At 39.4% G+C, this 9,047-nt stretch overlaps 1 long non-coding RNA gene across 1 annotated transcript in view; it reads right to left on the reverse strand.

Moving 5' to 3' along the window:
* LOC103240196 (uncharacterized) overlaps positions 1-9,047 on the reverse strand; it is a 297,396-nt gene that overhangs the window by 209,307 nt on the left and 79,042 nt on the right. The gene's annotated exons all lie outside the window — the stretch shown is intronic.

Consider the following 9,047-nt stretch of genomic DNA (forward strand, 5'->3'; position numbering starts at 1 on the left):
TAGATAAACAATTTTATGCCAGTCTATGATACTTTTATTCTGTGAATGAAATTGTACAGCTGACTTGTACTGAATGTATCATTTGGACAAACGGACATGGAGAAAATAACTTTTTTTTTTTGAGATGGAATCTAGCTCTTTTTGCCCAGACTGGAGTGCAATGGTGTGATCTTAGCTCACTGCAACCTCCACCTCCGGGGTTCAAATGATTCTCCCGCCTCAACCTCCTGAGTAGCTGGGATTACAGGCACATGCCACCATGCCCAGCTAATTTTTGTATTTTTAGTAGAGATGGGGTTTCACCATGTTGGCCAGGCTGGTCTGGAACTCCTGACCTCAGGTGATCTGCCTGCCTCAGTCTCCCAATGTGTTAGGATTACAGATGTGAGCCACCACCCCCAGCCAATAATATGTTTTAAAATGAAGTATGGGACACAACTCGATAGCTTACAAACCTAAATCTGATTTAGTAATTTTTCCAGTTTTCTAAATCAGTTTAAAATGTTTTAAGACCTATAAATATTTTATTATATTTGAAAATCCCAAATGCCATCTCTCAATTTTCTATACTAATTTTCATGGTCCTCCTTCCTCTCCTTCTTTCTCCCCAATACACACACGCGCGCGCACACACACACATACACTTAAGTTCTAATCACTATAAACACTACTAGCTCTGATTTTTCTAGAATTTCCTCAACTTTGCTGAGATTCAAGTTAGAAACAGAAGATAAAGGATGCTGCTAGAATATCTCATTAAAAAAATAAAAAAACCATTGCAGACTTGGAAAGAGTAGTATAGTCATCTAACTTCCTTTCAAAATCTAAGATTCCAAGTTAATACCTTCTCTGTCAATAGAAAAGGATCACAGTGTATGAAGTAAACCCTAGACTGCAAAGGCAGAGACATGATTCTTTTGTATCTTCCCACAAGACAAAGTGTAATGCCTTAATTTTAACTGGTACTCAATAAATGTTGACTGCCAAATATATACTTTCCTGAAAACCTGGCAGAATATGCATTCAAAAAACTTGAGTTTATCTTAGCTTCTTTGCTTTTTAAAGTTCCAAAGGATTTGTTTAAAGGGACATAAAAGATCATTTAAATAAATCAACTTATTAATCATGCTATGAATGGATCTCATGGGATTAGAACTGTTCTACTTCATTTAGATTGCTTTTCATAGATATGACTTTACTCTCTACTTTTCTTGATTACCGTTCCATATCTAACACATTCATCAGCTGAGGGCTTCATACTTTTCCTTAGGTCTAGGTGAGATTGAACTAATTCCCATTCCATATCCTATAGAAAGTCTAATGCAAACATTAAGAAGGCAAGGTTGAGGTAGGGATGTGTGTTTGGGTTGGGAAGGGTAGGTTCTCATGCTCCATCTAGCTCCAAACCCTAGCTAAATTAACTCAGTGTCTCCACAAACTGTTCCTGTTCTGCACAATATCAATCTACCATATGAGTAATATAGTCCCTTTCCTTGATTTCCACCAAAAGCAAAATGAAAGAAACAAAAAGGAGTGTTCCAAAATCCTTTGTATGTAAAGCAGACTTTACAAAAGTTTTGGAAAGACAGAAGCAACATACACACACACACACACACACACACCCCTCTAAATAAGAATATAAAATATTCCCATTCTTCATGTGTCCCTTTCCACTAGTAAGTTCCAGCTCCCAGAAAGTTCTATCTTCCTGCTTTTTCTTCATCCAAAAATCATTTCTTATATCTTACACAGAGCAGTATGGCAATATTAACATTTCTTAGAAATCCAGTGAAAAAATCTCGAGTCATCTTTGACATTTCCTTTTCTTGCATCCCCTATAACTAAACTGTCCCTAAATCTACTTTTGTCCTTTAGTTATCACTTGGAATGAACTCCCTACATTCCTACCATCTCATCCCTAGAGCCGCTCTATGTCTTTCCAAGTTGATTTCATAACGCAGACCTCCACAACTCACAGAAAGCCCAGCAACTACCTGTACCAGACCTGAGTTTGGCTGTAAGAGGACGCAATTAAACATAAGACAGTTTTCTGCATTCTTGTGTGTCCAAGTCAGATTTGGGACACATAAAAAAAATAAACATACAAAAAACATACTTGAAGTGATTAGGTTTTTAACTGCTGTCTAAACAATAATTTGGCAAAGGAAGAGAAAAATTTGGGCTTGAAGTCTTCAGCATGGGCATGCAATTGGGGGCTGGTCTTCAACCATGGGTAGTTGTGTACCAGACACAACTTCTGTCTCATCTTTTCTCTTGTTATGTTCACATTCTGTAGCATCCTCCTGTAAATCCCTTGTTTATTCAAATCCTACCCATGGTTGAAGACCAGTCCCCCAATCGCATGCCCATGTTGAAGATCTCAAGCCCAAATTTTTCTCTTCCTTTGCCAAATTATTGTTTAGACGGCAGTTAAAAACCTAATCACTTCAAGTATGTTTCTTTTATGTGTCCCAAATCTGACATGGACACACAAGAATGCAGAAAACTGTCTTATGTTTAATTGTGTCCCCTTACAGCAAAGCTCACGTCTGGACAAAGGCTATTTTAGTTCATTGAACAAGATCACATAATGTTTATGAATGCAGTCTGGGGTTGACTCTTACTCGCTGTAAGGATCTCAGGGCCAATTTCTTAACTTCTCTAGCCTTTGGTTTCCTTGTCTGAAAAATAAGGATAATGTGAGTGACAAGTGTCATGAGAAAATTAAATGTGATAATGCACATAAAGCATAATGCCTGTGCCATTTCAGTCTGGCCACTTTTAAGGATCAACCAGAAAGAGCATTTGAGGTCATCTACTCTAATACCTCCATTTTGCAAATAGGAATATTAAGTCCCAGGGAGATTAATTAAACTGGAAGACTAGAATCTGCTTCTAAGGGAATCTATTGGTGACTTTCTCAAGGTCCTTCCTGGCTTGAGGCAGATGGAGGACTAGAGTCCCTCCAATTCCTCCAGTCTCCCTCAGCCCGATGCCCTTTCTGCAGCATTCTGATGCCACCAGAATTAATTTGAAGGTTAGAAAACCTTCAAGTGATTGAAAAAACTCTCAGTGGTTGTACTTGAGATATTACTAGAGATTCTAAAGGACAGCTTTTAAGACACCTTTAGATTGTTATGATAACAAATTAATTTTAAAACCAATAAAGAATTAAAAGATGTTATCTGTGATTCTAAACAGCAAGAGGACGCTGCTGAATCATTTCCTTCCCTTAGGAGAAAACAAAGTTGATTGTAATATTTATACCCTCAATGCTCTTACACCTGAAAGACCTCTATTATAAGTTTTTAAAGTATATATGTGTGTGTGTGTGTGTGTGTGTGTGTGCACATGAACATATGCATCTGTTGATCGAGGTTGGAAAAGAAATCAACATGACTTCAGAATTGGAGAGACTCCCTAAGGTAGACTGGGGAAATCCAGGCAGAATCTCCAATAGAAGAACCTCCTGTGGCTCACCTTTCACCTGAAAGAATTTCAGAGACAATGGGTGACTTCAAGAGACCATCAGAGAACCAATTCTCCTATAGCACAATCTGTAGTGACTAAGCCTCATCAGTCAGTGCACAATGGGGCTTTTTAGTCTCTGCTTCTATCCAGCTCTATTGTCCCTGCTATCTGTGACCAGCCTTCCTTCTCCCCACCTGAACACATGCCTTCTCATATACACAAGGACACGCATACACCTCAGGGACAACCACTCTCCTTGTAGAAACTGTACAATGTTTGCTAAAGTATAGTCCCACTGGAGTTGACTCAATTCCTGGGAAATCCAAGGGATTCTAAACAAAATAGAACCTATTTCTACTAGGCCTGAACTAACCAGAAAATTTTGGAAACTAGGATTTGCTGAATACTTCCCATGCTCCATCTACTTTTCTAAGGACTTCCCACAGTATTGTTACTTCTGTCATATTTACAACTCTATGACCAACTCCTCAAATAACACCCAGTAGATACTAAAAAAAAAAAATTTGAGGAATGAATTCACCCAAGGTCACACAGTACGTGGCAAAACAAGAAATCAAACTAGGATGTAACTGACTCCAAAGACCATACTCTTCAGCCACTAAACTCCACTATCTTCAACCCTACGCTACTTCCCCTGAGAAGTGTACTTCTTGTTATGAACTGAATGTTTATATCCCACCAAAATGTATGTATTCAAGCCTTAACCTCCAGCATGACTGTATTTGAAGATAGGGCCTCGAAGGAAGTCATCAAGGTTAAATGAGGCCATAAGGGTAGGGCCCTGATGCAATAGGATTAGCATCCTTATAAGAAGAGACACCAGAGCGTGCACTCTCTCCCACCAAGCATCCACTGAGAAAAGGCCATATGAGGACATAGGAAGAAGGTGGTTGTATGTAAGCCAGGAAGAGAGTCTTCACCAGAAACAGAGTTGGCTAGAACCCTGATCTTAGACTTTTAGCCTCCAGAACTGTGAGAAAATAAATTTCTGACTAATCCACCTAGTCTATGGCATTTTGTTGTGGCAGTCTGAGCAGATTAATATACTTTTAATACTAGTATTTCCCTAGCTCTGGGTTATATTTGATTCTTGTGATCTGAGTTGTTCTTGTGCATGCCAGGGTATGTGCTACAAGGAAAAATAAATATGTAGCAAATGAAAAGTATAGGAAACAAAGAACCACCACCCATTTTAATACATAATTGTATGCAGAACCCCAGCATAGTTAAAAAGAAAAAACAAAACCTGTTTTTCTGTCAAGTTCTACCCATACCCCTCAAGCAGTAACTTTAATAGGAAAGAAAGGTGGGGAGATCACAAAATACGTAGTTACTATATATTCAAAATAGTTATTAGAACATATTGATGGAGGAATGACTCATAATTCAGATGTGTGAAAGCTCAATATCAAAACAGCAGTATTCTTTTTTACCTCAAGCATTCTTCTTTATTTCTACATAGTATATAACAGAATCTACAGAGAAACATTTATAGCCACACAGCAGAGTGTGGAGTTGAGTGAGAGCCCGGAGTCCTATAAAAATGCTGCAGACTTTTCCCTGGAATCTTGGAATCTTGGACAGCCCCAGAACCTGCCCAGAGAGTCTAAGTAGTGCTCTCACAGCTGCTCTGATGGCCACAGTAGGAAACAGGGTGAAGTCAGACCCCTCTGAAAGCCTTTCAGAATGGTCTCCACCTCAGCAAAACTATTTGAAGGGCAGGTAGCCATAATCTGGCACTCTAGTGGAAAGACTGCCTGTAGTCTGCTGGTGTGAGCCATTGCACATCCTGCTGTATGGCTATTAGGTTCAAAATTGTTTACCACTATGTCCCTGAAACCAAAATTACAGTAAAAGCCCAGTAAATCATCCTTTCCTGCATCAGCAACACCAGACTAATTGTCTACATCACAAGAAACCTGCACCTGCGTAGAAAACTCTTCTTCACATTGAAGAACACGACAGTCTGAAATTAGGACCTCACTGAAATGTTTCATCAGGCAGACCTAGTTTTGCTATAAAGAAGCTACTACCCGCACTTATCTGAAACTTATTTATTCCTCCTCCAAATTGCTGACTGGCCATAATACAGTTATCACTTCCATGTAGAAGGTGTTCAGCACAATGGAGCTCACTTCTATGCATCATCTGAAGCAATATAAGCTAAAAGGCCACAAGCTTGTAGAATGTTAGAGGTGAGAAGCAATAGATATCCAGTTCAACTCCTTCACTTTAGAGATGAGACAACTGAAGTCCAGAGAGTCAAAATAACTTAATAAAGTTCACACAAGTGAATGCATTCCATTTCTCTAGCAATTTTCTTCCTTGTACAAACTCCATCTCTGCCTACCTCCTTTCTCTTCTGTTCCTAGCCATTGTCTCACTGTAACCCCAGTAGACTACAAAGGAGGTGACATAACCTAGGCAGCTAGCTTTCTGCAAGCAGATTCTCACCGGAAAACTGGCACTCGGTGCTTTGGCAGAGAATGTGATAAAGCAGGAGCAGAAAAGAGTGCACCATCTGTACAGAAGGACGCTTAGTGCCAAGTGGGCCCCAGCCACGGGGAAGAAGAAGGAAAAAGGAAGGGTGTCACCCGACTGCACACATTCATTTTCCCTTTGAGGGGATTTGTTAGTAACCATGCTATTCTGAGTGGAAGCCGTTGTAGGTGGTTCTGATGGCTGACGAATGTGTAGGCAAGGATGAAACAAGGTGAGTGGTAGCCAGGCAATTTGCAAACGATTGTGAGCCAGAAATAGTTGGTGGCGTCTGATTACTATGTATGAATGAAGGGATACGTCTTTGAAGGGTAAAAGTATGTGTGTGTTTTCCCCCACTTACTCTCCTCTCTCTTTTTAGGGAAGTAGTAAGCACAAGATTTTCCCTGACAGTACCTAGAAAAAAATCTTATATTTAACACCACCCACTGACATTGCTCTGCTCTTGCTACATTTTAATCATACTAATATTTTCCTATGCTATGGCCACATGTCCCACCTATGAAAACCATACTCGTGTACACAGTGGTTTTCAACAGTCAATTGGAAGCATCATAGCTGCTTCAGAGGTTCTCCTCTCAGTGATTCTAGCTTTCTATGTACAAATTGCTATTGGCAATATTTTTTAAGTAATATGCATCTTCATTATGATTTTCTGTTTTTGTTATGAAAATGGCTCTAGTGAACTCTACCACATTGGAGGCAGAGGTATTTTAAGTTATCTTCCCTAGTTTAAGACCAGCCTGACCAACATAGTGAAACCCCGTCTCTACTGAAAATACAAAAAAAAAAGAAAAAAAAAAAGCTGGGTGTGGTGGTGGCATGTGTCTGTAGTCCCAGATAGTCGGGAGGCTGAGGCAGGAGAATCCCACTTGAACCCGGGAGGCAGAGGTTGCAGTGAGCCGAGATCACGCCACCGCACTCCAGCTTGGGTGACACAGCAAGACTCCGTCTCAAAAAAAAAAAAAAAAAAAAAAAAAAAAAAAGAGTCATGCTAAATTTTCAGTAATACATCCACAATACATCATCTCCATTGTTTGGCATTTAGAGTTTACAAAGCACAACACATATATCTTGATATACTATTTTAACAATAGTAATCTGATATTGGTACTTATTATTACTTTATAGAAATGCTCAAAGGCGTCTGTTGGCTGTATGAATATCTTCTTTTGAGAACTGTCTGTTCATATCCTTTGCCCACTTTTTGATGGGGTTGTTTGTTTTTTTCTTGTAAATTTGTTGGAGTTCTTTGTAGGTTCTGGATATTAGCCCTTTGTCAGATGAGTAGATTGCAAAAATTTTCTCCCATTCTGTAGGTTGCCTGTTCACTCTGATGGTAGTTTCTTTTGCTGTGCAGAAGCTCTTTAGTTTAATGAGATCCCATTTGTCAATTTTGGCTTTTGCTGCTGTTGCTTTTGGTGTTTTAGACATGAAGTCTTTGCCCATGCTTATGTCCTGAATGGTACTACCTAGGTTTTCCTCTAGGATTTTTATGGTATTAGGTCTACCATTTAAGTCTCTAATCCATCTTGAATTAATTTTCGTATAAGGAGTAAGGAAAGGATCCAGTTTCAGCTTTCTACTTATGGCTAGCCAATTTTCCCAGCACCATTTATTAAATAGGGAATCCTTTCCCCATTTCTTGTTTCTCTCAGGTTTGTCAAAGATCAGATGGCTGTAGATGTGTGGTATTATTTCTGAGGACTCTGTTCTGTTCCATTGGTCTATATCTCTGTTTTGGTACCAGTACCATGCTGTTTTGGTTACTGTAGCCTTGTAGTATAGTTTGAAGTCAGGTAGCGTGATGCCTCCAGCTTTGTTCTTTTGACTTAGGATTGTCTTGGAGATGCGGGCTCTTTTTTGGTTCCATATGAACTTTAAAGCAGTTTTTTCCAATTCTGTGAAGAAACTCATTGGTAGCTTGATGGGGATGGCATTGAATCTATAAATGACCTTGGGCAGTATGGCCATTTTCACGATATTGATTCTTCCTATCCATGAGCATGGTATGTTCTTCCATTTGTTTGTGTCCTCTTTTATTTCACTGAGCAGCGGTTTGTAGTTCTCCTTGAAGAGGTCCTTTACATCCCTTGTAAGTTGGATTCCTAGGTATTTTATTCTCTTTGAAGCAATTGTGAATGGAAGTTCATTCCTGATTTGGCTCTCTGTTTGTCTGTTACTGGTGTATAAGAATGCTTGTGATTTTTGCACATTAATTTTGTATCCTGAGACTTTGCTGAAGTTGCTTATCAGCTTAAGGAGATTTTGGGCTGAGACAAATGCTCATCATCACTGGCCATCAGAGAAATGCAAATCAAAACCACAATGAGATACCATCTCACACCAGTTAGAATGGCGATCATTCAAAAGTCAAGAAACAACAGGTGCTGGAGAGGATGTGGAGAAATAGGAACACTTTTACACTGTTGGTGGGATTGTAAACTAGTTCAACCATTATGGAAAACAGTATGGCGATTCCTCAAGGATCTAGAACTAGATGTACCATATGACCCAGCCATCCCATTACTGGGTATATACCCAAAGGATTATAAATTATGCTGCTATAAAGACACATGCACACGTATGTTTATTGCAGCACTATTCACAATAGCAAAGACTTGGAATCAACCCAAATGTCCATCAGTGACAGATTGGATTAAGAAAATGTGGCACATATACACCATGGAATACTATGCAGCCATAAAAAAGGATGAGTTTGTGTCCTTTGTAGGGACATGGATGCAGCTGGAAACCATCATTCTTAGCAAACTATCACAAGAACAGAAAACCAAACACCGCATGTTCTCACTCGTAGGTGGGAACTGAACAATGAGATCACTTGGACTCGGGAAGGGGAACATCACACACCGGGACCTATCATGGGGAGGGGGGAGGGGGGAGGGATTGCATTGGGAGTTATACCTGATGTAAATGACGAGTTGATGGGTACAGCACACCAACATGGCACAAGTATACATATGTAACAAACCTGCACGTTATGCACATGTACCCTACAACTTAAAGTATAATAATAATAAATAAATTATTAAAAA

This window comes from Chlorocebus sabaeus, chromosome 13, assembly GCF_047675955.1.
Source record: "Chlorocebus sabaeus isolate Y175 chromosome 13, mChlSab1.0.hap1, whole genome shotgun sequence".
Lineage (NCBI taxonomy): Eukaryota > Metazoa > Chordata > Mammalia > Primates > Cercopithecidae > Chlorocebus > Chlorocebus sabaeus.